This window comes from Podarcis tiliguerta (genome assembly GCF_965153285.1).
Source record: "Podarcis tiliguerta genome assembly, chromosome: 4".
NCBI classification, from domain to species: domain Eukaryota; kingdom Metazoa; phylum Chordata; class Lepidosauria; order Squamata; family Lacertidae; genus Podarcis; species Podarcis tiliguerta.
Window position 1 is genome coordinate 67,145,211 of NC_139537.1, and position 25,546 is coordinate 67,170,756.

The window sequence follows — 25,546 nt, forward strand, 5'->3', positions numbered from 1 at the left end:
GGAGAATTGTACTATGTAACGATGTTGGTAAACAGCTCCAAAGCAGACCATTTCTGTTAATGTCTAATTTTAATAACTGTATGATTTGTCCCCAGTCTTGTAACCTGTGCCAATGTAGGTATGGAAGACTGATTGCCATTAAGTGCTTCTTTTTCAATAGCTAAACACTTATATTATAATTTGAGTATCCAAACTGTTGTAATTCCCTTGCTTTGACTGCTGCTTGGATCCGAGTACGTATTGTTGCTGGCTTAATCATTTTTCACTTCAGACGTGGAAATGTAGAAAGTGTAGTAGATGGAATATAATATAGGACACTTAAGCCACCACAAATCATTCTCCCCCACATCAAGGGTGGAGATCCTACAGCTCTAATGGACTTCAGAATAACGTCCTTCTAGCTGCCACCTGCTTCTTCTGTCACACTGCAGCACAGCAAAACATTTGTATCAAACTGAGATCCTCCTCTCACTTTACCTCGGAAAAAGTCAGTGCATTGATCTCCCACAGGTCATCTTGCTCGACAATGTTTCCCCTGTGCTGGCAGTAATCTAGGATCCTGGGGTTTTCATGAGATATGGGGAGCTCCGATTTAAGGTATGAGACAGCCTTAGTTTAAATGACCTAGCCAAATTGCAGCTAGCTTGGTGGGAGAACAGCAGGGAAGAGTTCGGTGCAGTTTCTCTGTTCTTCTGGTTCAGAGAGAAGGCTGCAGCATAGACTTTCTGTCTCCTTTCTTTTCTTTTGCATGTTAAAACAAAGGAGATCCCACCTATCTGTTCTTGAACATGTAGGAATTCAAATAAGTGCCAGGGTTTCTCCTTTTACTTCATTATGCAAAAAAGCTCCATGACATGGTGTACACAATGCAGGGTGCTACACTGTAGGGAGCAGAGATGTGGTCCTCTACTGATGACATTGGACTCCTACTCCCATCAACCACAGCCATCACAGCCAATGTTCAAAGAAGATGGAAATTGTAGCCCAATAATATCTGGAGCGCCAAAGGTTCTCTGCTGGTGACCTGTGGAGCTCCCTGTATGCATTTGGATGCTCATCAGAAGCACTCTTTGTAGAGCAACTCCTGGTTGATACTTCATCCTGAAGTTTCCCCCCTATGAACTCTGTGCACAGCTTTAGACCAAATTTCTTCTTATTATTTGGAATGGGAAACTTTCGTATCATTAGTGGCATATGATTTTGGAAAATATGATCTAGGACAATGCTTAATCACAACTAATCTGGAAAGCTCCTGTTTGTAGGTAACTAGAAGGAAATATTTAAAAGTGTGAGTATTGTGTGTGGGTGGGGGAGGGGATTCAATGCAAATTTTAAAAGGGATACATATATTTTTCCTATGTTGTCCTTGCAGGAAATCTGATGGCAGATTGATTCAGTTCCTTCTTGGTAACTTGAAATCTCTGAGCTAAGCCCTTTGTAAAGTAATTAGCATGACAGTTTTGTTCTAAAGAGCAGCAAACTAATTCAAGTAACAACAGCTTGGGCATGTAACAAAAGTGTTTTAACACCAGCTGTTGTTGTTTTTCCTGAACATGTATGCCTGGGGGAAAAATATTCCTTCCAAAGCTTGCTTCGTGCACTTTTAATTAAGAGGTGACCCCACAGAAATTATTCTCTCTCGCACCTTCTTCTTCCTCTTGCCATGAACAATCACTGAAATTTTTGAAAGGTTGTACTTACTCAAGAAACCAACAGAGGGCTCTTCAAGACTTTGAGATGCAGGTGATCCGTGATGGCAGCTTGAGAGCTTTCCAAATGATTGGTTTCCTAGTTCTGGGAATTCCTTCTTTGTAGCAGGCAACAGCTTTTTACTTTGTTAAGTATGGGGGAGGCAATTAGAGGTGTGCAAAAGTATTAAGAGTAGGGCAGCTGAATGTTTGATTCAGGCATATTTTAAACTAATCACTCGTCTTTAATTTATCAGGTGATATCCAGCATTAATCATACTCAGAGTAGACTTGTTGAAACCAAGTTCATAGCTTTTAACGGGTTGACTCCATTCTTTCTCTTTTTGGAGTGCAAAAGGGACCATGCAATAAGGGCACAATTTGGGGAGCAGCTTTAAGGACAGAAATTGTGGGGAAATGACAGAGGTCATTGTACAATGACAAAAGTAATTGTAATTACTACAAATGGGTAAAAGGGACACGGGTGGCGCTGTGGTGTAAACCACTGAGCCTTGGGTTTGCACACTGATTGCTGGACTGTCCGTGGGCCGGATTGAGAAGGTGATTGGGCTGCATCCGGTCCCCAGGCCTTAGTTTGCCTACCCATGCGGCTTACTGATCAGAAGGTCGGTGGTTTGAATCCCCACGATGGGGTGAGCTCCCGCTGTTCAGTCCCAGCTCCTGCCAACCTAGCAGTTCAAAAGCACATCAAAGTGCAAGTAGATAAATAGGTGGCGGGAAGGAAAATGGTGTTTCCATGTGCTGCTCTGGTTTCGCCAGAAGCGGCTTAGTCATGCTGGCCACATGACCCGGAAACACTGCGGACAAACGTTGGCTCCCTCGGCCAATAAAGCGAGATGAGCACTGCAACCCCAGAGTTGTTCACGACTGGGGTCAGGGGTCCTTTACCTTTTACAAATGGGTAATGTGCCACATCATCCATGAAGGTGTGGGAGAGGAGGGGAATATGACATGAAACAGCTTTTCTGTTCTGCAGGTTTCTCTGTTTCCTAGTCCTACACCATACTCTGTTTGGAGCTGTGTATCTTTGTGTTGTTTGTTTGTTTTCCTTTTATATGTTTATATAATAATGAGAAGGTAAACTGTGCTTAATTTATGGGCAATAGCGTTCTGTGTGGCATGACATCCTTTTTGGTCTTTCTCTCTCCATCTGATCTTTTAAAATATATCGGGCAAAATTGGTATTGTGCATTGAAAAAGCTATGACAGTAACATTCAGCTGGAGTAGCTTGAGAGGGATTATTCGGAGTCAGGAGAACACTATGTATAGGGGGAGAGAGATATCTAAAATAAACTTAAGGATCCAAGATGTCTCACTTACTTTCTGGTCAGATACCAAGACACTATGGTCAGGACTTTGGCCTGCTGTTATACAAAATGAAGAAGAGAGAGAACTGCTGGGGGAGGAAACAAAAGGACAAGTGCAACTTTTCCATTCCCAACAGCAGCTCGATATACCATTCTCGTAGATTACTGGTGATATCAGGCAATACTGCTGCTTTGGGACAGATTGTAAGTAATTCCTCACAGATCTCTATCCCAATGGTTGTCATTAATTTGATTTGAACTGATTTTAGAATGAATTAATTTTAGAATACTGTATTATTTTACTGTTGTTAGCTGCTCTGAGCCCGGCTTCAGCTGGGGAGGGTGGAATATTATTATTATTATTATTATTATTATTTGAATATAGAAGCACTGGTGTGATCACCTTTCCTTTGTCTGATGCCAGTCTATTCTCTTCCTCATCTCTCCTTGTTGTTATGCAAAATACTTTGTTGCATTTTACAGTCAATTGAAAATAGAAAAAGACCCTGCAATCCTACTTTTGTGACTCTGGAAGCTAAGGACAAATTAACACTATTGAAGAAGACAGTGACCTCCTTTTGCCTCCACAATATGCATCTGTCTATAGACCACATGTTTGGATGCTTGGCATATTGACCCAATGAGAAAGCTGCTTCTTTCAACTGAGAAAATACAACTATGCATTGGTAGTTATTGTATTTTCTGTCCAGTTATTCTACATGGAAGGATGCTGTCACCTTTTCATCTGCACTTTGGATTTGGCTGCCAGAATCTTTGACCCTATGAGACTCCTTTTTTTCCTCAGGGTGGACAGTTCTCTCTTTCCCATAATAGCCTTCTTGCTTTGGAGAGTTGCCTGAGCTTCTGTTTATAGTGTGGTGTCCTCTATATGTCACAGCAGAGTAGATTCGCCCTCCCAGATGTAATCTGCTTTATCATTTTCACCTCAGCTGACTCTGGATTTAGTGTTTCTGTACACTGCACTCTGGCAACAAAACGCTTAGTCATTTGAGCCCTGGCCCAGGCCTTCAGATAAATTATTTAACAATGGCCTCAACCTTACTTAACAATCTGCAGTGTGAAATTTCTATAACCTAAATTGCAAAGCATAGAATGAAGGGGGTCAATAATAATAGGAATTATTAACTCATCCAGGATCACCCGACAGTGTGTTCAGATGAATGAAAACAACTGCTTCAGGCATGGGCCTGGAGAACAGTAGCTATTATTTTATTTTCATCCTGCTCTTTCTCTAAGGAGTTTAAACAGGTGGTTGTTGTGCTCCTCTGCCCATTTAATTCTCATGTAAGGTAAGGTTAGCAGAGAAATAGTGACCTAGTCTAAGGCAGATTGGTAACCATGTACATTGCTCTGGCTTTCATTCTTTTTAAAATATAAGATGCTTTTTAGTCTTCTTTTAAACAAACCAAAGTTAGATCTGAGGGATGGCTATTTTTATTTATTTTATTTTTTTACATTTTTGTTAGTTTAGTCAATGAATTTATCCATAGTTTTAACTTGATAGATCTTCCAATGCCCAAATGCCACAAGTTCAACCTTTAGTCACCCACCGTGGATGGTTGCTTCATTGTCAGGAGAATCACCTTCATTTTACTTGGAAGGCTCCTATATTACTAGGTGCTCTGCAATAGCATTTTAGAAGCTAATTCCCTGGCCACAGGTACATAATCTTACCCCTGTCACTACAATGTGGGAAAAGCCATAGCTCAGTGGTAGAGCACTGTATGCCATGTATGCAGACGGTCCCAGGTTCGGTCTCAGGAATGAAACCCTGCAGAGCTGCTGCCAGTCAGAATAGGCATTACTTGAGCTAGAAGGACTAATGCTCAGACTCAGTATAAGGCAGATTCCTATATTCTTAACTGGAAGTTTAAGGCAGTAGGTGAAAAAGCCCTAGAGGAAACAGGAACAACAACGTCCCAAAATCTACAAGATCTTTAAAGTGCATATAAAAGAAAATGCAATGTTTTAAACAACGTATTGGGGGGGGGGGGGAGAGAATAAAGGTAAGAGGAATGTTGGCTATTCAGAGAATGGAGTTGCAAATCAGAGGAAGAACCCAAAATGAATCTCCAAAGATGCCAAGAAATAGAAGATCTATTAGTTGAGAAGATTTTCTCTTGTCTTGTATCGGCCGTTTCATTTCAGTCTTACGAGCATGCCTCTGCTATATAAAGCTTCTTCCCTCAGTCTCTGAACCTGTCCCAAATTGGACTCCACTAAAATAAAATATAATTTAGTTCCCAGTAATAGTGCTCCAAACTAGCGTAGAAGCTCTGCACCTGCCATTATAGAGATGAGGCATGTGAGAAGGTTCTCTCAGGGATGGAGTAGAATTCAGCTGTCTTGCTGAATTTGTAATAAAAAGAGGAAATGTTTTACTTCTTCTTACCACATGGATATTTTATGATGCATCCCTTTCTCTTAGGGATCAATGATACATACATATAGTTTTGTGCAACATTTTTTTAAAAACTAAAAGCTGCACAAGGATGCAAATTTGAGTGCAGCACTAGCTGGGGAAGGGACTGCTCATTTCCCCCCTCTTTCTCCTCCTTGCCATTTTTAACCTCTTCCTTGGGAGCAAAGCTGCAGGTTCTACTGTCTTTTCCTTCATGTAAGAATTGGTTTGGAGTGAGAAACAGTTCAGGAGAAAGGTGTTAAGCAGCTACTGACCCGTTCAACATTGCAGCTGACCACAGTTCCATGGAACCACACATAACATGTAATCTGGCTGCCAGCAGCAGTGGACTTTACTTTGGCACTATCAGAAACCCTGAACAACACAGCACAGTGCATTTTAAAATATGGAATGTCTCCCTTCTTTCCATGTCTCCAATCTGCTCAGTGACTGATGAGACACTGATGGAGGGGAGGGCTATAGCCTTGATTCTCCATGATCTGACACTTGTAGAAGACTGTTCTACCCTTCCAGACAACACAGATGAGAGTTCTAAGTCAATCGTGGGATACCACAGCTATCAGCTGGATGCTCTACCCAATAGAATCTTAAGAATACTGCTGCTCTATCCCTCCTGTTCATTGCAAAACTTATCTGTAAGATTAATTAAAATGAGCTTCAGTTCAGTTCCTTTAGTACAAGGTTTTAGGAGTTAAAACACTGTATGGGGAATTTAGAGATGTGAGTTATAAGTCTGCCTTAGGTGAGCTTTTGCCATTTATTCCTTTTTAGCTCCTAGACTCTCTAGGATTAATGCTTTCAATGCAGTTGAAGAGATTCGTTTATAACCACGCTCAGTTTTGCTTCTACTTTTTAAAAGGGCTCTCAGTAAGAAACAAATCACTCTGGATATGACAACAGAGGCTAGTTTTGCAGCAACATCTAATTTTGAGGGACTCAGCAAAATCCAAAAAGCAGTGTTATTAAACCTAGAACTAGTTTCATTGAAACATGTAAGGGAAAGTGTGAAAAGGACGGAGTGAGACTTGGTATTGCATTTTCCCACTTGCTTGTATCTGAATAATGAAAAAGAAATCGCCATAATAATGCAACTAATTTTTTTTTTTAAAAAAAGCTCAGATAAGACAAACTACTGGGTAACTTTTTTTTCTTTTTTCTTTTTTCTTTTTGCTAAAGGAAGGTGCATGTACCTCCATGAAAAGCTCTGTACTGTTCTCATCAGGTAGGACTTGTGCTATCAGGAGTAGATAGAGCACAACGTAATTACATTTCTCAATTACTTCTGCCTATCAGGTACAGATTTCAAAATTGCTTCCCAGCCAACAAAATATCTGCTCACAATAATCACATACAGAATTCTGATTTCCCCACTCCCAATCCTAAACATAATGTTGCTTTAGATTGGGGAGGGGGATTCCCCCCTAAATGCTAAAAATTAATAAATGGTAGAATTTTGATTATTTGGAGTATTGAAGGGAAGATTGCAGGCCAGTGGGAAAATACAGGCTAAGCTTTCGTTCCAAGCCAGGGCCTCACCTGGAATAGAGGCATGAATATGAAGAAGGTGTTGATGGCCCATCTGAGAGCCTGGGCAGACAGAGGTTGCCAGAGGTGATGGGGTGTGGGTTTGTAGTGGCAGAAAAAGAGGGTCTTTTAGGAAGGTGTACTGGGAAGAAGGATTGGGAGAGAAAAAGACTGGGATTCATGTTGAGCAGGGTTACAGAAGAATGGCTGGGAAAGATGCCTTGGACTCCAGGGCTGCAATGCTGTGGGGAAAAGACCCCTCTTGAAATGACCATGCTGTAAGATCTGGACTCCCTCCATGAAGACGGAAGGTGTAAATAGGTGAACAATTCATATTTCTTAAAGGTACGACAGTCGCCATCATGTCTCAATTCTCCAAAGGAGTATAGCCCTTGTGTGAGTGCCTGGAACCCCCTGTAATCTTGCAAAGAGTGGGGGGTGGCACCCAACTTCTGTAACCATATTTAAAATATTCAACAGGTTAAGGAACCATAGCACAACTGAAACTAACCAACGTTCCATTTTGTCACAACGTGTGATGATTATGTGAAGAGTTTTGGAATGACTGAATGTTCTGTTCCTTGATAGATTTCTTCCTCAAGTGACTCTAGTTGGATGCAGATAAGTTTTGCTAACGGGCAACTTACAACATTAGAAACAAATTGACACACACTGCATGTTTACAGGTGACCCAGTTTGCATATGGTGGCATGTCTGTTGCGCCAAATTTATTTGTTTTTCAGTATTACTATTTTATGCTAAAACTTTTGACCAGGTACTGTTCTCTGACATAGTAGAAATCTCTGGATGAGCCAGGAAGTTAGTGAGTTTTCTTGAGCATCTAAGTGTATGCTTTGATTGTCTAGAAGAAATCTAGATGAGGATCTTCCCCCCCCCCCACAATTTGGAGAAGTTCTCTTTCTGAGAAGATCCACTCACATGATTGCTGTTTAGCTGTTTTCCCCGTGGTTGTTTGTGTCTGTTTTCCGCATCCAAACAATGGAATTGTTTGCTGCGCACTACCATAGAGAATGATGGAAGGAGAACCTGTTTTGGTCTGGATGCCTAATTATTACCTTTTTATTCTGTATTATTCCACTAGGTGCTGCACTGTAGTGGGATCTAGTGTCACCATGCAGGCATTTATCAATATAAGAATGGCAGCCCAAAATGGGGACACCCTATATGTTCCCATCTGAAAGCAAAGTACACTGATAAATAGAACTTGCAGTGTCTATTCAAGTAACCAATCAGATTATATAACACATATTGATTGTATGAACTTATTCTTAGAATCCATTTTATATAGATAGAACTATAAACTAAATGGCATGTGCCAGCAGTGCATTTCAAGCATGAGCCTGAGACTTCATAATATGAGCATATAAGAGCAAGGTATATGTTGATTGGATGAGAGTTAGCCAATTTAATCCTACGTTGGTGATTTTCAAATGAGAGAGATTCAACGTCCTACCTAGCAACATAGCTTCTCCTCTCTATCAGGTTTTTTTCCCCTAATGCCCCTATAAATCTCATATGCAAAGCAGCTCTGTTTACTTCTCCTGTCTGGATGGTATGGGAAACCGATCTGGATAGCAGCCATTCCATTCTTCTAGTTTATATAACATCAAAGGATTTTCCACTTTGATATTACATTAATATTATTTTAAATATTGATATTTATACAGGGACTACTGTGGAAGAGACAGTTCTTGCTTTTTTGTTCATTCCTGCCAAATAATAATAATAATAATAATAATAATAATAGTAATAATAATAAATAATTTCTTAAGTACTACTTAATGCCAAAATAGGTTTACGCCATTTAGAAATTATAAAAACAAATTGCACAGACTTTAAAATAATAGCCCCACCCCTTTCATATGGAGCTACAGAATTGGCAGTTACTTCCAAAGTGAATTAAGGTCTCTTATCATAGCTATCCTAATACTCGTAACTCTAACCCTCTCTCTTTTGTCAGTAAATCCTGGATGGACTGCTAAAAAATATGATTAACATGGAAAGGCCAGTACTTTGAAATCTTTAAACTAGTGTGGCGCCCAAATCATGCCAAAGGTAAATTGCTTTGCATTTGAGTCCGTGGAATCAGATTAAATACATTACACTATATCATATGACTCCAGGCTGGCAGAAATAAGCAATGTTGTTATGGAGACAGACCATGAAATTAGGTTTGAAGGAGAAGTCTAAAAGTGAGGGACTCTGTGAGCTAAAAATTAATATTGGCCATTCCTATTCAAATGCAGGTCTTTTGTGAGCTCCCTGAGTGAAGAAATGAACAGCATCACTCAATATAATGAATGTTAAGCTCGGAGACCTATACAAATAATGTTATTATAGTTTCCTTTTTCAAACTCATATAGCCCTTCTTTGTTTTTGAATACTGCATCAGCTTTCAGCTGTTTTGCTTTGACTTAAAAACAAACTGTGGAACAGCTAATTGATTGTTGCTGAGCATTTCCTGACTAGCTACATTAGTCATGCAGTGCTACCAATACTCTTTTTTCCCCTAGTCAGTTCTGGAGCCACCACAGCTGAGGAAAAGCTGAGGTTAAGATGGCAAGATAGGTGTGAGGTTTGCTGCTCTGGGAGCCATAGATCAGGATGGCTTCTGGGGAGTTGCCCTGACTTGTCCTGACAATTCCTCTGTGGATTGCAGGGATCACCTGCTACCTGCCTCTGTTTCTCTCCAGTGGAGGCTGGTCCACCTGCCCCATAAACCTCAGTCTGCTCTCAGCCAGCCCACCTGCCTGCCTTCTTTCTTACAAACTTCCCAGAGGTGGCACTGTCTATCCTCTTTAGAAGTTGCCCTTCTAAAACCCAGGAGGTAAAGTAATGGAGACAAAAGTAGAATTAGTTAGCTCTACCTGTTAGCTGCTGGTTCACCTACTGTTGGTCTTCTTGCCTTCCACCTTATGTGTTCCAATGGGCACTAGCTACTATTAGGCAGTTCTCAAATTGTGAAAGCTTTTATCAGAAGTTTGTAAAATGATGTGGGTTCTTGGTGGTTTTTCCTTCTTTTTTAAGGTAAAGGTACCCCTGCCCGTAAGGGCCAGTCTTGACAGACTCTAGGGTTGTGCTCCCATCTCACTCAAGAGGCCGGGGGCCAGCGCTGTCCGGAGACACTTCCGGGTCACGTGGCCAGCGTGACATCGCTGCTCTGGCGAGCCAGAGCCACACACGGAAACGCCGTTTACCTTCCCGCTAGTGTTGTTGTTTAGTCGTTCAGTCGTGTCCGACTCTTCGTGACCCCATGGACCAGCTAGTGACCCCATGGACCAGCTAGATCATTTTCCCGCTAGTAAGCGGTCCCTATTTATCTACTTGCACCCGGGAGTGCTTTCAAACTGCTAGGTTGGCAGGCGCTGGGACCGAACAACGGGAGCGCACCCCGCCGCGGGGATTCGAACCGCCGACCTTTCGATCGGCAAGCCCTAGGCGCTGAGGCTTTTACCCACAGCGCCACCCGCGTCCCATAAGCATCAAATCCCATGAGGTGCACCCAAACTGTTCAATGTGCCTAAGTAGCTCTCTCAATTCCAGCTTCAGCAAAGAAGGTAGGAAGCAAATGGGAGAGAATCTGTGAAGGAACACAGTGCATGTGAAATTATTCTAACCATCACCCCCCATTAATAACAGTGCCTGAAACATAATGAGAATATGAGGTTGTACAACTTGCTACCTTTCTGCCAGTACATCCAGAATTGCATAATTTTGCCCATTTCTCCATCAAATATTCACTTGTTCATGTTACATTTCATGTTGGAATAACCAATTATTTGTGTGTCTTATTTGCACCTAAAATCGAAAACGCTACACTGTGGAATTGTAGATTTGGGAGAGAAGACTGTCAATGATCGCTAGCCATTATGACTAGTTTTCACCTCCACTGTTGGAGAAAGGATATCTCTGCATGCCAGGTGTTGGGTACCACAGGTGAGGAGTGTGCCATTGTGCTCAGGTCCTGCTTTGAGGCTTCCCATAGGCACCTGGTTGGCTACTGTGAAAGCAGGATGCTTGACAAGATGAGCAATTAGTCTTATCCAGCAGGGCTTAATGAGAATGTAAGAGTCTGATTGTTCCAACCAAATTCTGTGAACCGAATACTGTATTATCCAGTCTTGCCTTATTATCCCGTTTTCATTTTAAGAACAATCACATTCTTACATCCTCTTGTCAATAAAGGTATCACAGAAATGTACTACCAAAAAGAAACCAAACGATTAAGTCTAGGTCACAGCTTCCATTAGCACCTGTCTATTTTTAACTGCTTCCAATCAATTCTTCATTTGCTTCAGAGGGGAAGAAAAGACTAGTCTGATGGTCCCAGTATCTTCTTGACTTAGATTACGCATCAATAAAACACATAGGGAGCCATCCGGCAAAAGTTATTTGTGACTCAAGTCCTATTTAAATCAATAGAACCTGTTAGTCAAGAGTGAAGCTAGATTGTGTATTTGCTTTTTGCACATGTATTTATGTGTTGTTAAAATGGTAGCCATAGGGCTGTGATCCAGATGGGGACTGTGATATTGATAGAGCTGATTGTTATTTTTTAATCCTCCCCCCTGCTTGTTATTCTGGAGGGGGGGAAAACACTTTCCCTGAAGCTATTTGTACTATAGCATGGTGGGAAAGAGTATAACTGTGCTCATTCTGTAGTTTCATTGTGGGTTGGGACACTCTTCACACATACAGCTTCTTTTTAGTATACAATAGTATACTAAATAGTATACAAACAAATGTGTAAATACACAATTGACATAACTTGCAGTTTGGCTCCCGGTCTTATGCAGTGACTATAAATTCCTCATACAATCCAAGGATATAAATAGCAGATAGTGTGTACAACACAAAAGAAAAGACTGAGTTTCTGATTCCTGTTAAATAATACAATAACTTTAGTTAACGTTGCCTTTACCAACCTGGTGTCTTCCATATTTTTTGAACTACAATGCCCATCAGCCTCTGCCAGCCTTGGGGACTGATATGAGGTGTAGTCTCAAACACCTAGTGCTCAAGTAGCCAATGTGGTGTCCTCAAGATGTTGTTGGACTCCAACTTCCATCAGCTCCAGACATCAGAGACAATGGCCAAGCATGATGGGAGCTGTAGTCCAACAACTTCTATAGGGCACCACATTGGCTACCCCTAATCTTGAGGGCACCAGGTTGGTTAAAAACAACCATAGTTTGAATATGCCCTGTTTGAAGAAGTACCTTTGTTTGTCCTGAATCTTCTAGTGTTCAGCTTTTCTAGATAACCAAGAGGTCTAGCAGAGGCAGATATAGGACAGTGCAACCAGTTCCACCACACTGCCAAGCCTAGGGAGTGCAACACATCACAATTATGGCATAGTTAACTGAGCAGAATGGGAGGTGGCAGGGGGTTCCAAACTTTGGCCCTGCACAGGGTGCTGCTGAAATTTAAAAGACCAAAGCCCACCCCTGGTTTTAGGGTTACGCGTAGAGAGTAGAGCCATATAATTTAGTATGACTAATTTGATATCTCTCAGTATTTCCCTTGTTCCCATGCTCATCTTCAGATAGTTCCTTTCTTGTGTTTGTGGCTTATTTGCTAAACAATGCTCACCATGCACAATTGCGCCATGTATTGATCAATAAGCTTGATTGTGAAAAAAATGTAGGTGTGCATTAACCTGTTTCAGAATTTAATGTGAATGCAATGAACCTGTATTGACTAGCGGCAGTGACATTGAACTAGCACCCTGCTCTCACTGATATAACATGTTCATTATACGGTCTCAAAAAGACCACTGCATGTATATGCATAACTCTTCTTTGTAAGTTTGGGAACTCTGCATTTCCAGTATTCTTTCTGTGTGCAAAAAAAGAGCCCAACATGCATAAAGTTGTACTTTTGGACCTTTTGTCAGACAGTACAGCGAGAGCAGTACTTTGGGAACTATGTGGTTACTGGACTGAAAAGGACTCTTGAAACCTCTCTTTGGGATTTCAGACTGAGTGGCCAATTCCAATTCAACTTGACATAAAATTTTGATGAGGTGCCTAGCTGCAAAATGATTTCAATATTTTAAAAGTGAACAGGATTCTGAAAATGCCATTGTCTTGCTCATCTGCAGCATGACCTTGGCTTTGGAGAATGGATTTACTAGTGTTTTATTTTTCATTCTGTATTTTTCTTTCCCTCCTGCACCAGAAACTTTAATTTAATACTGTATCTCAAAAAGCATTGCAAATCAACTCTCATTTATTAGGAAGTCGATTTAAAATGTGCCATGTGCTCATTTTATACAGATGATGCTTGATTTAAGCATATCTTATTCTCCTTAATTTGGTGAGCTACCAACAGTTTGGCTTTTCTTCTTTCTGGGTTTTTTGCTGACGTATTTTTCCCTGTCAGCTTTTTTTGATTTTCAGCAAGGTTTGTTTCCCTTCTACTGCTTTACCCCTGAGTAGAAAGCAGCACTGATGCATTCATGTTCTTGACATTTCCTTTACTCTTCCTGAGATGTCTTTATAATGATATATTTTAAGAGCCTCTTAGCTGCCTTTCACATTTGGATTTAAATACTTTTTCTTCCTTGCCCATTTCTATGCATACATTATTTGCTTTTGTCTCACATACTTTTAATGATACCGTCATCTTCACATTGAGCAAATTCAGATTAGCTCAATTAGACCACCGGCAACCTGGAGCTTTCCCAGGGCTGCCATATGTCCAGATTGCCTTTTAAAAAGCTCAACCATTTTGGGGTGTCTTGGTTTCTACTTTTTGAAATATGGCAACCCTTTCCTGACCTTGCCACTGCCCCACCCTGCTGAGTGCAGCACTACCACCACTGGGAGGGCATCGCTGCCTCTCTGCTCTCCCTTCTGCAGGCTGATGTAAAAAACGTGACATCTCATATCTACACTCTTTCTTAATCTTTCTCAGCTTCATTTTCCACCTCTAACATAACAGCAGCACTTCTCGAAGCTTCCGGTCCAAAAGTGTGGAATTGTTGAAATCATTTTATAGAAAGGCAGGGATTGGGCCTGCCAACGTTGTTGGACTCCAACACCCATTGGACACAACAGCATGGTCCATTGTTATGGATGATGAGAGTTATAACCCAACAGCATCTAGAGGAACACAAGTCCCCTATTCTTGCAGCAAAGGAACAGGTCATATTTTAAAATCTGGCACACATGTGTTAAGGTCGCCGTTTGTGTGTCAGTTCATGAATCCTGCTTTTGACGTACAAGGGTGTTGGCTTAAGTGTGAAGTCTGACAATTTTATTTTGTTAATTACTTGCATTTTAATCTCGATTTACATAATTTGCACAATTGTTAGGGCAAGAAATGCTCTTTGGGGACATGCAGTGTTGGTACATTTGATCTTTATGCCACCAGTGTCAAGGAGATTACAGATGTAGCTGTCAAACTAAGCCACTGCATTTCAGTGTTTTTCCAGCTCCTCTAATACCTCTTCATATTTCCTTTGGTCAAACGTGCTCAGCTTCTTTGATATTATTGCATGCCACCCCAATATCTGAGTGGTGCAAGATTCCAGATGTTCCAGATGCTTACCCAGATTTGTGTTTCCTTTGGAGTGACATACACTGGAGAATGTGGTGTCTTTATGGTATATGGTTTATTTACACACATATACAAGCTGAGCCTATGATGGATAGGTTCACAGCACTACTAAAAGGCCCTGGCTTTCTCCATAGCTGCAGCCTTGAATTCAAAAAAGAGATCAGGCATCAATCTGATCCTCTCACTTCCCAGCCTGTTGCTTCCCAGTCTCCAGTTTTTCCTCCTCTTTCTAGCTTCGAGCTCCCACCACTCAACCCAACTCTCTCCTCTTTCAACTCTGGCCTTTTTCTTTCTAACTACAGTGAGTTTGACCTTTATGTGAATATTCCTTGGTCCTTTGTGTCAAAAGATTTAGAAGTCAAAGTTCCACACAGAAGAAACAAAAGCGTTCAGCAATAATGCTGAGGATGATCTGACTGGCAGGCCACATCTTGCTAAACACACACACCCACCCCTGGATGCCCTCCCCCATATACACTGGTATAATGGAGACAGATGACAGGCATATTTTTCTCTAAAGAGAAAACACAGAGGCATAAATGAAATCTACAATTATTCATAACATTTCTTGACCACCCCAAGCCTCCATTGTTGTGCACTGCTGTTCTGTGCTGCTGTTTTGTGATTTTATTTTTATTTTGTTGTTGTTGGCATCCATATGTCTCAAGAGACAATGGTGTGCACCTCTGGGGGTGAAGCCAAACCTCTGCATTACTGGGGTGCAAGCCTTGACAGTGTGTATGGAGGTTCTGGGTGGTCCACACGACAATACCTCCTTCTCGGCCTCACTGACTTATTCCAAAGGAAAGCAGAGCAATACATTTGACACCAGCTTGGTGTCCTAGAAGGGCTACCTTCCCAGGTTGACGAGCCCCACCTACCCTTTACTTCCCTTTCTAGCACATGCAGAAACTACCTTCCTGATTGTTGGACCCACTATTGGTGTCATCCACTCAATTTGCTGGAGTGTATCTTCACTTGTAGGGGAACTCTCTAACTCACAGAGGGTTTGAGACCTATCATATACCCTCACCTGGTTTAGCTGGCCAGTTGAAGCTGCGGTGTGGCCACTGTCATATGCTGACAGCTTCTAGGAGTCGCAGGTGAGAGCTGAGTGCAGGGCATGGGCCAAAGGTGGACAAAGCACCCCAGAAGGAGCATGATGTATCCCCCTCCCCTAATACTCCATATACCCCAGTGGACTTGTAAGCGCAAGTAATACATACATAATAAGTTTGTCAGGGAAATATTAGAAAATTCATGAATTATTCTGATGTCAGGAGATGGCAGAAGACCTCAAAAGTGGCTACTGGGCTTCTCATTTGTTCATAGCAGAGCTAGGTTCTCCACTCCTGTCAAAAACAGGTTGCATCTCCATGGTAGGTGGTAGCTATTTTCTGAGGATTCAGCAGCCTTTTCCAAACTCATGACCTCCAGAATTTTTGGGGGGATGACAACTCCCATTAGGAATCATCACCTGGTTGCTAGAAACATTGGATTCCTGTTTTTCTATCTATTGCCACAGATCCTGTTCTACAAATAAGGATATAGCATTTGAAGCCAGGAGGTATTATGATCCTGATCCTGCTTGTTTGTATGATAAACAAAATGTGTGCACCCATTTAAATTATCATATCCCAATTTAATCTTTACCATGTAGCAAATTCTTTGGATGATTACGCTTCTGCTTCCGTGACTGAATTTCTATATTTGGATTTACTAACTATCCTTTAAGATCCAAGGTTTAAATTTGCATGCATATTACTAGTTTATAGGCCTCAGGAAAAAAAGGAGCAGTCAACTCAGATATGTTTTCATATTACTTGATTATCACCATCTGGGAAATTACTCAAATCAAATACTTTTGACAACATTGCAGATTAAACTTCAGCCCTGACATCTTTATTGCATGAACACTTAAGCTTTATTGCACATTCATAAAATTTTGTTGTTTTTCTTCCATATTTAAAAGGCGAAAGCAACTGTATTGTCTTGGTTAAAACAGTCTATTATATGATTATATATTTATTTGGTTTTTTGCCTGCTCCAGAAGTGTAAAAGCTGCCTGATAGACTGAGAATATAAATTTGTAAAACAATGATTTCCAGATCAACTTGTGTCTGTTCTTTTTGCTTGCTCTCTCTTACTATTTTTTATTACTCTTACTATTCCTTTATAAATCTAATAAATCAATAAATGAAATAACATATTCCTCATCTTCTTAGTAGGGATGCGGGCGGCGCTGTGGGTAAAACCTCAGTGCCTAGGACTTGCCGATCGTATGGTCGGCGGTTCGAATCCCTGCGGCGGGGTGAACTCCCGTCTTTCGGTCCCAGCTCCTGCCCACCTAGCAGTTTGAAAGCACCCTTAAGTGCAAGTAGATAAATAGGTACCGCTTCATAGCGGGAAGGTAAACAGCATTTCCGTGTGCTGCGCTGGTGCTGGCTCGCCAGAGCAGCTTTGTCACGCTGGCCACGTGACCCGGAAGTGTCTCCAGACAGCGCTGGCCCCCGGCCTCTTAAGTGAGATGGGCGCACAACCCTAGAGTCGGACACGACTGGCCCGTACGGGCAGGGGTACCTTTACCTTTACCTTTATCATCTTCTTAGTACTTTTCAGGACATACATCCTTTTTGCATATCTTTAATTTACTGACAGTGCAACCCTATACATAGACCTATTCAGAATTTAGCCCTATTGAGTTCAGTGGAACTTACTCCCAGATAACTGTGTTTAGGATTGTAGTCTGATTGTCTTTTTCCAGATACTAAGAAGCAATCTAAAAGCACATAGGCCAATAATGCTGGGACAGGAGATGCTATACTTGACTTTCAACCATGTCATTTCTGACCTGCATTCTACAGTGGTGCTGTTCTGGGAATTCTGCATCATGTTATGCCCTTGAACCTTTTGTTCATTTCCTATCTACTTGCTGTTAAGCTTCACCATCTCCACATGCTGGCTTATGCTGATCTTAGCTACCTATAAATACTTCCAGATCACATTCTAGCTCTTGCTCAAACAAAAGGTAAACTCTGGGTCAGTGACTCTGGATCTCCACTCCTGTAATTTCTCCCTGCTGTTCGCCTCTTATCCTGCCTGAGCCTGATTACTTGCTTTTGTTTCAATTCTTTAATAGCTACTGGGACATCTTTGCTGCAACTATATTGCCTCTTTCACTTTTGCACCATTGTTATTTGTTTCCTCTTCATCTGATAACTTATCACCTTGGTCTAAACCACTGAGCCTCCTGGGCTTGCTAACAGCAATGTCGGCAGTTTGAATCCATGTGGCGGGGTGAGCTCCCGTTGCCCTGTCCCAGCTCCTGCCAACCTAGCAGTTCCAAAGCATATGAATGCGAGTAGATAAACAGGTACTGCTGCGGCAGGAAGGTAAATGGTGTTTCCGTGTACCCTGGCTTCCGTCACAGTGTCCTGTTGCACCAGAAGTGGTTTAGTCATGCTGGCCACATGCTGCCTGTGGACAAACGCCAGCTCCCTTGGCCTGAAAGTAGAGATGAGTGCTGCACCTCATAGTCAAGTTGACTGGACTTAACCATCCAGGGGTCCTTTACCTTTTACTTTACCTGTTATAAATGTTTTGTATTCCAAATGGCTCAAGTATCAACAGTTCTGAGAAGTGCCTTTCATTTACTCACAGCCTGGTGTGCCCATCAAAGCCCTTGGCTGATTTGTGGTGTGGTGTGGCAGCTACCTTGGCCAAGAAGAATGGACAACCCTCCCATGAAATCTCAGGGGCCCCTCCCTTTTATGTGATCTAGTTTGATCTCAGGGTGGGGGAGGATCTCCCTTTAAAAAGACTGGCCACCATCTCTCCCAGTCTCCTACAGCAGGAATATATTTGTAATTGAACATGTAATCAGTTCCAGCTGTATTTTTTCAGTCACAAAATAGTCAATTGTTTATTGGAACTAAACCCTTTTTAAAAGCTTTTAATACTGGTTAACACTTGTACTTTTACACTTAAATAAGGGAATTGAAAAGAACACTGATAGTTTTGATGGTTGCAAGAAGAGTTCCATCCATGGCCTACATTAATATCAGAGTTCATGGTAGGAAGGACTTTGCCTCTAGGTTTGGGCAGAAATGTGTAGCTATAAATGAGAACTCCTTGCATCGCCTTAGCTTGTATGGTAGATTAAACTAAATACTTCCGTCAAAAGGGCTGTCAATGTGACATGTTTTAATGAGTTCTAAATGCACTTAAAGCATTTTAAATCAGAGGAGCAGTTACCATAGCAGCCACTGTGTCATATGAGAATTAAGAAACCTGTTAAGACTTTCTTTTGCTAATTTGAGATGAGGAACATTAACACACACAAAAGGCAATATTCTTGGTTTGTCATTTCCACAGTCTCTTCACTTTGTAAGATATTGGGGTATGAATATTTGCTTCATTATTTCAACACTATGTTCTGTTTGATTAACAATTTATGTGTAATGCTTTTAAAAATATAGCAATGTAAATTGATTGTCTAAATTTAGCTTCACCAGAAGAACAAAAAGACAAAGCAAAAAAGAGTAGCCTGGGAGGAAAGCTTCCCTAGCATTCCTCACATATAACCACAATTGATGAATCCATTAGTTATTTGGATTTCTTAACCTCCCTCTGTAGCTGGCTCAGGGGAATTAGCATAAAAAAATTATAAAGCGTGCCCAAAAGATATACAATATATTTCTACTTTCCCTTTGCTCATTAGATTTATTTTTTTACATTTTCCTTCCACTCCCCTCCCCTTAATAGATCACATACTTTTCTGTTTCTCTTGACCTTGCAAATGCTTTTTATTCTGTGGTTCCTGTTTTTCTTTGACTCATTTCTGAAACTCACTCCTCACTCTCACTTTCATTCATATGTCTGCCCTTTCTGTGTATCCTTGCTACAGGGGCTTCAAGTTTTAAACCTGAAGCTGCCCTCTCTCTTAATCTTCTTCCAATATCTTCCCACTCCTCTTCCCAGTTCTCATTCACCTTGTCACTGCCTCATTTTCATCAAAACAGTCCTTTACTCTAGTAAGTCTTAGCTCAAATAGTTTCAGCACCTTGAAAAACTGCCTGATTGCAAGTTGGAATGGGAACTCAAGCTTTGAAATAATTGCTGTCCCATCAACAGTGAGGGCAATGCTCTCCTTACTCTGAAGAAGAAGAAGAAGAGTTGGATTTTATATCCAACTTTATCACTACCCTAAGGAGTCTCAAGGGACACGGGTGACGCTGTGGGTTAAACCACAGAGTCTAGGACTTGCCGATCAGAAGGTCGGTGGTTCGAATCCCCACAACGGGGTGAGCTCCCATTGCTCAGTCCCTGCTCCTGCCAACCTAGCAGTTCGAAAGCACGTCAAAGTGCAAGTAGATAAATAGGTACCACTCCAGTGGGAAGGTAAACGGTGTTTCCGTGTGCTGCTCTGGTTCGCCAGAAGCAGCTTAGTCATGCTGGCCACATGACACGGAAACTGTATGCCCGCTCCCTCGGCCAATAAAGCGAGATGAGTGCCACAACCCCAGAGTCAGTCATGACTGGACCTAATGGTCAGGGGTCCCTTTACCTTTAAGGAGTCTCAAAGCGGCTAAGAATCTCCTTCCCCTTCCTTCCCCACAACAAACACTCTGTGAGGTGAGTGAAGGTGAGAGACTTCAGAGAAGTGTGACTGGCCCAAGGTCACCCAGCAGCTGCATGTGGAGGAGCAGGGAATCGAATCCGGTTCACCAGATTATGAATCCACTGCTCTTACAGCACACTGAATTGGCTTTGTGACATATGATTGGCTTTGTAATGCCACTGAATGACTATAGTTAGGAAGGAGGGGTAGGAGAAGCCTGGGTGCTGTTTAAATCGTACTGAAGCAGTTGAATAAGCTGTGACTTTCAGCAGAATGTGTGTGTGTGTGTGTGTGAGAGAGAGAGAGAGAGAGAGAGAGAGAGAGAGAGAGATTATGGACCTTTCAGCTTCCCCCATCCCATCCCCAGTACTAATTTAATGCTGAAAACATTCACTGGTGAATACTTGCCACAGTACTCATCTCTTATCTACCTGACAGATAACAAACTGTTTGTCAACACTGTATGGATTAATACTTTCTGCTCAATAGATGGAGCCTTGATTTCCATTTCATAGCAATGCAATTCTTCTAGTGACTGGAAAGGAACATTGGCAGGTGATACGCAACTGAGGTTTTAGTGATAGAAATGCACACATATTCACCATTTTATACCAATAGTTTGCAGTGCATTTTCACTGAAAAATCTGTTGGCTCTTAATTTACTGCACGGTAGAAGTTAGCTTGTATTTAGGAGTCACAGAATTCCATATAAAGCATTATATGGGAAGCATTATCAACTCTGTTCCTATTTTGCCCATGGGAAAATAAATCAAGAAAGGGAGGTTAAGTGAGTCTAAACATTTTACAGTCTCATGCTGAATGGACAGCAGGGTTAGCTACACATCCTTGACTTCCATTGCCTTGTGCAGCTACTATGCAGATGGCTTCCTTCTGTATGTTTTTACTTTTACATGAAATAAGAAGAAAAAAAAAGGAAACGGAAGAAACCATCCATGCACTGATAGTCTACTACTTTCATATTGCTTCCTTGATCAAGAACCATGGCCTCTAAATAGACACTGAAGTATGGATGCTGTGAGTTGCCTTCAAGGCTGCTTGAACAGAGTTCTACTCTCACAATGACACACACACACACACAGAGAGAGAGAGAGAGAGAGAGAGAGAGAGAGAGATTTTCAGCAGGAGCTCACTGGAGCTCAGGTTGACATTCTAAGAAAACAAAGGAGAAGTTCATGGTGAGCTCCAGCTCCTCTTTTTCTAGAAATCTCTCTCTCTCTCTCTCTCTCTCTCTCTCTCTCTCTCTCCATCATATATCCAAGATGCACTGCTTTTCCATTGAAAGTACTCTTGGATATACTTTCAAATGGAGAGGTTATCTGATATGAGGCCGCCACAACGGCAATGGTTTTGGCAGATAGTACAGATAAGAGAGGTGTTATGTACTGAAGTTCACACCCTGGGCCAGCAGGGGGATACTGTAGATAGTTTTCACTCAAGTCCGCATATGCAAATAAGGAATTGAAAGTGACATTCAGTGATTGGATAGTTACAGAAAGTTGTTACTGTTGCTTTGTAGTTGAGCTCTATATAAGCAGGTTGGCTGAACCCTTCAGTTAGTTCTGTTCTGGCCTGTGAATAAACAAGAGCTGTCTGAAGAAACGCTGTGTTGTCTGATATGTTCACCCACAACTTAACAAGAAGGAAGGTCTTGGAAATATAAATGGAAGAAGCAATAGTCATGGGAGAAAAACAGATAGGGAGAAATCAAGAAGTAGCAATGGATGTTATTGGGAAGTTTTCAGAGACAACTCAGGTGCAGATGGAGAAACATGAGTGGATCATGTTTTGTATTTAATTTCCACAAAGCAGCTTGTGTGGGAAAGATAGGCAAGCATCCCCATCCCATGCAATTTCTTTTTTCAGTGTTATACTAACCAGACAAAAACACAACCATGATTTAGTCATCCTTTTATACCAGCTGTGGCTACCAAGTAAAATGAGTCCCATAGTTGCTCCAATGTATAGTCCAAAGGCACAGGAGGCCACCACCTTGCTGAAGCTAAGCAGATGAGGTCTGGTCAGTGCCTGGTTGAGAGACCACCTGGGAACTACATCTATATCATCTATATTCTATGGTGGAAGAAAGGCAGGGTAATAAATGTAACAAAATGTATAAATAGTGCCTCTGGCACAGGGTAAGCCAGAGCTGGAGTATGCTGGGCACTAAATGAGAAATGTGGAGAGTATTTGGATTAAAATAACATAAAATATTTCATTGGCTTTGTTTTGATTGTATGCTATTCTTTGCTGATGTTATAAGCTTTCTTGGGGGTCCCCTAATGGAGCCCAAAGGCACAGCATAAATGCTATATATAAGTTTTGCTATGCCCAACTTGAGATGTTGATGAGATAACCAGGAGAAGGTATCAGAAAGGCAGCGGGTCTCAGATTAGGGTTAGAAAATGTATATTGGGAGAGGCCTCTGCACAAAAATGGCAGTGGAGGTGTGAGAACAAATGTGATCACATGGGAAGGAGTGCGTAGAGACCACAGAGTAGAAGACCAAAGACTAAGCCCTGTGAGACTGCTATAGGGAGATGGAGAAATGACAGCTGAGAAAGAAGGAAGAAGAAGAAGAAAAATGCACTTTGATGTAAGGCATTTGCACAGAGCAAGGAATTATTGATAGCTTAGGTATATTTCTTTTCTTCTGATCCTAGCTGTGCCTTTCCTTTAAATGCAAGCCCCATTTATACCACATGCAGTGAAAGCAAGCAGGCAAGCACTTCCAGAATTTTAACAAGTGGATATAAATTAATATTGTCACACCAGTGGAATAAAAAAATTGGAATGGAGAGCCCTTGCAGCATAGGCCGATCATACAAATATTGATGGAACATAAAACCAAAAGAATGTGTTTAGTTTTACAGCCATGGTGGTACAAATATTTTTTATTGCAGGCTGATAGTATTAATTTGCATGGTGAAGGAAAGGTGGGATAAATGCAGTAAATCAATGAATTGGCTTTTAAAAGTTATCCATTTTCCTCCAAACAGTTTGCAGTGCTTCCCATTTTCTTTTGATCACACATTTCTACTTACCGTATTTTTCGTCCTATAGGGCGCACCGGCCCATAGGACGCACCTCGTTTTTTGGGGGGGGAAATGAATAAAAAAATTTTATTTCCCCCCCTCAGCTGTGGCTGCCGCCCCAAGCCTTGCGGACACCCGCCAGAAGCAAGGGGAGCCCTCTGGAGGGCTCCCCGTGCTTCGGGCGGGAGGCTGCCGCCCCAAGCCTCGCACGCTCGGCGGGACCTCCCGTCGGGCGCGCAAGGCTTGCAGACAGGCGCCCGAAGCACGGGGAGTCCTTCGGAGGGCTCCCCGTGCTTCGGGCGGGAGGCTGCCGCCCCAAGCCTCGCGGGCTCGGCGGGACCTCCCGTCGGGCGCGCAAGGCTTGCAGACAGGCGCCCGAAGCACGGGGAGTCCTTCGGAGGGCTCCCCGTGCTTCGGGCGGGAGGCTGCCGCCCCAAGCCTCGCGCGCTCGGCGGGACCTCCCGTCGGGCGCGCAAGGCTTGCAGACAGGCGCCCGAAGCACGGGGAGTCCTTCGGAGGGCTCCCCGTGCTTCGGGCGGGAGGCTGCCGCCCCAAGCCTCGCGCGCTCGGCGGGACCTCCCGTCGGGCGCGCAAGGCTTGCAGACAGGCGCCCGAAGCACGGGGAGTCCTTTGGAGGGCTCCCCGTGCTTCGGGCGGGAGGCTGCCGCCCCAAGCCTCGCGCGCTCGGCGGGACCTCCCGTCGGGCGCGCAAGGCTTGCAGACAGGCGCCCGAAGCACGGGGAGTCCTTCGGAGGGCTCCCCGTGCTTCGGGCGGGAGGCTGCCGCCCCAAGCCTCGCGCGCTCGGCGGGACCTCCCGTCGGGCGCGCAAGGCTTGCAGACAGGCGCCCGAAGCACGGGGAGTCCTTCGGAGGGCTCCCCGTGCTTCGGGCGGGAGGCTGCCGCCCCAAGCCTCGCGCGCTCGGCGGGACCTCCCGTCGGGCGCGCAAGGCTTGCAGACAGGCGCCCGAAGCACGGGGAGTCCTTTGGAGGGCTCCCCGTGCTTCGGGCGGGAGGCTGCCGCCCCAAGCCTCGCGCGCTCGGCGGGACCTCCCGTCGGGCGCGCAAGGCTTGCAGACAGGCGCCCGAAGCACGGGGAGTCCTTCGGAGGGCTCCCCGTGCTTCGGGCGGGAGGCTGCCGCCCCAAGCCTCGCGCGCTCGGCGGGACCTCCCGTCGGGCGCGCAAGGCTTGCAGACAGGCGCCCGAAGCACGGGGAGTCCTTCGGAGGGCTCCCCGTGCTTCGGGCGGGAGGCTGCCGCCCCAAGCCTCGCGCGCTCGGCGGGACCTCCCGTCGGGCGCGCAAGGCTTGCAGACAGGCGCCCGAAGCACGGGGAGTCCTTCGGAGGGCTCCCCGTGCTTCGGGCGGGAGGCTGCCGCCCCAAGCCTCGCGCACTCGGCGGGACCTCCCGTCGGGCGCGCAAGGGTTGCGGACACGCGCCCGAAGCACGGGGAGTCCTCCGGAGGGCTCCCCGTGCTTCGGGCGGGAGGCTGCTGCCCGCAAGCCTTGTGAGCCCATGGGAACTCCCACAGGGCTTGCAAGGCTGGCGTATAGCTTCCTGAAGCCTGGAGAGCGAGAGGGGTCGGTGCGCACCGATGCCTCTCGCTCTCCCGGCTTCAGCGAAAGCCTGCATTCGCCCCATAGGACGCACGCACATTTCCCCTTCATTTTTGGAGGGGAAAAAGTGCGTCCTATGGGGCGAAAAATACGGTAACTTCATAACTCCTCTCTCTATTATTCCTTCTTGCAAAACCCCATCTCTACTGTGCCGCTAGCATGAATTCCTGATTTCACTTGTCCTTTAAGTTACCTAGCTCAGTGCATAGAACATTTCATGGTCATCTAGAGTGGCTATGTTCTCTGTTAAAAATATTATTGATACCATCTTATTATGTCACATACAGTTGAATTACTCTCAATTGCTTGAGCAATGATGGTCACCTTTGAGAGTCTGCTTAACTTGAAGGTGATGTCAAGGAGACAGAAACATTGTTCTTCATTCTGAGGCACTTATGAAGTAGGATTTAGTTATATATCTGTTCAGCTGAAGAGAGGTGTGGCTAGAATAAAATACTATGCCTATCTCAGCAGTGCTTATATCAGGGTTCAGGCACAATTATGCAGCATGTCTGATGTATACAGTCCAAGCATGCAGGAATTCTAAGCCCAACAAGGTTCTAAGCCATTTATTTGGCTGATGGACATGATTATGAAGTCAGGGTGCGCCATGCATTTTGCATAGCTGGTTTCCTAACATTTGGCACAGGCCAGCCATAGACAATAGGCTCCTGCTTTTCTAGATTCATCA

At 43.4% G+C, this 25,546-nt stretch overlaps 1 protein-coding gene across 8 annotated transcripts in view; it reads left to right on the forward strand.

The window, feature by feature from the left end:
- Window positions 1-25,546, forward strand: part of NLGN4X (neuroligin 4 X-linked) — a 165,504-nt gene that overhangs the window by 38,599 nt on the left and 101,359 nt on the right. The window lies entirely within an intron of this gene.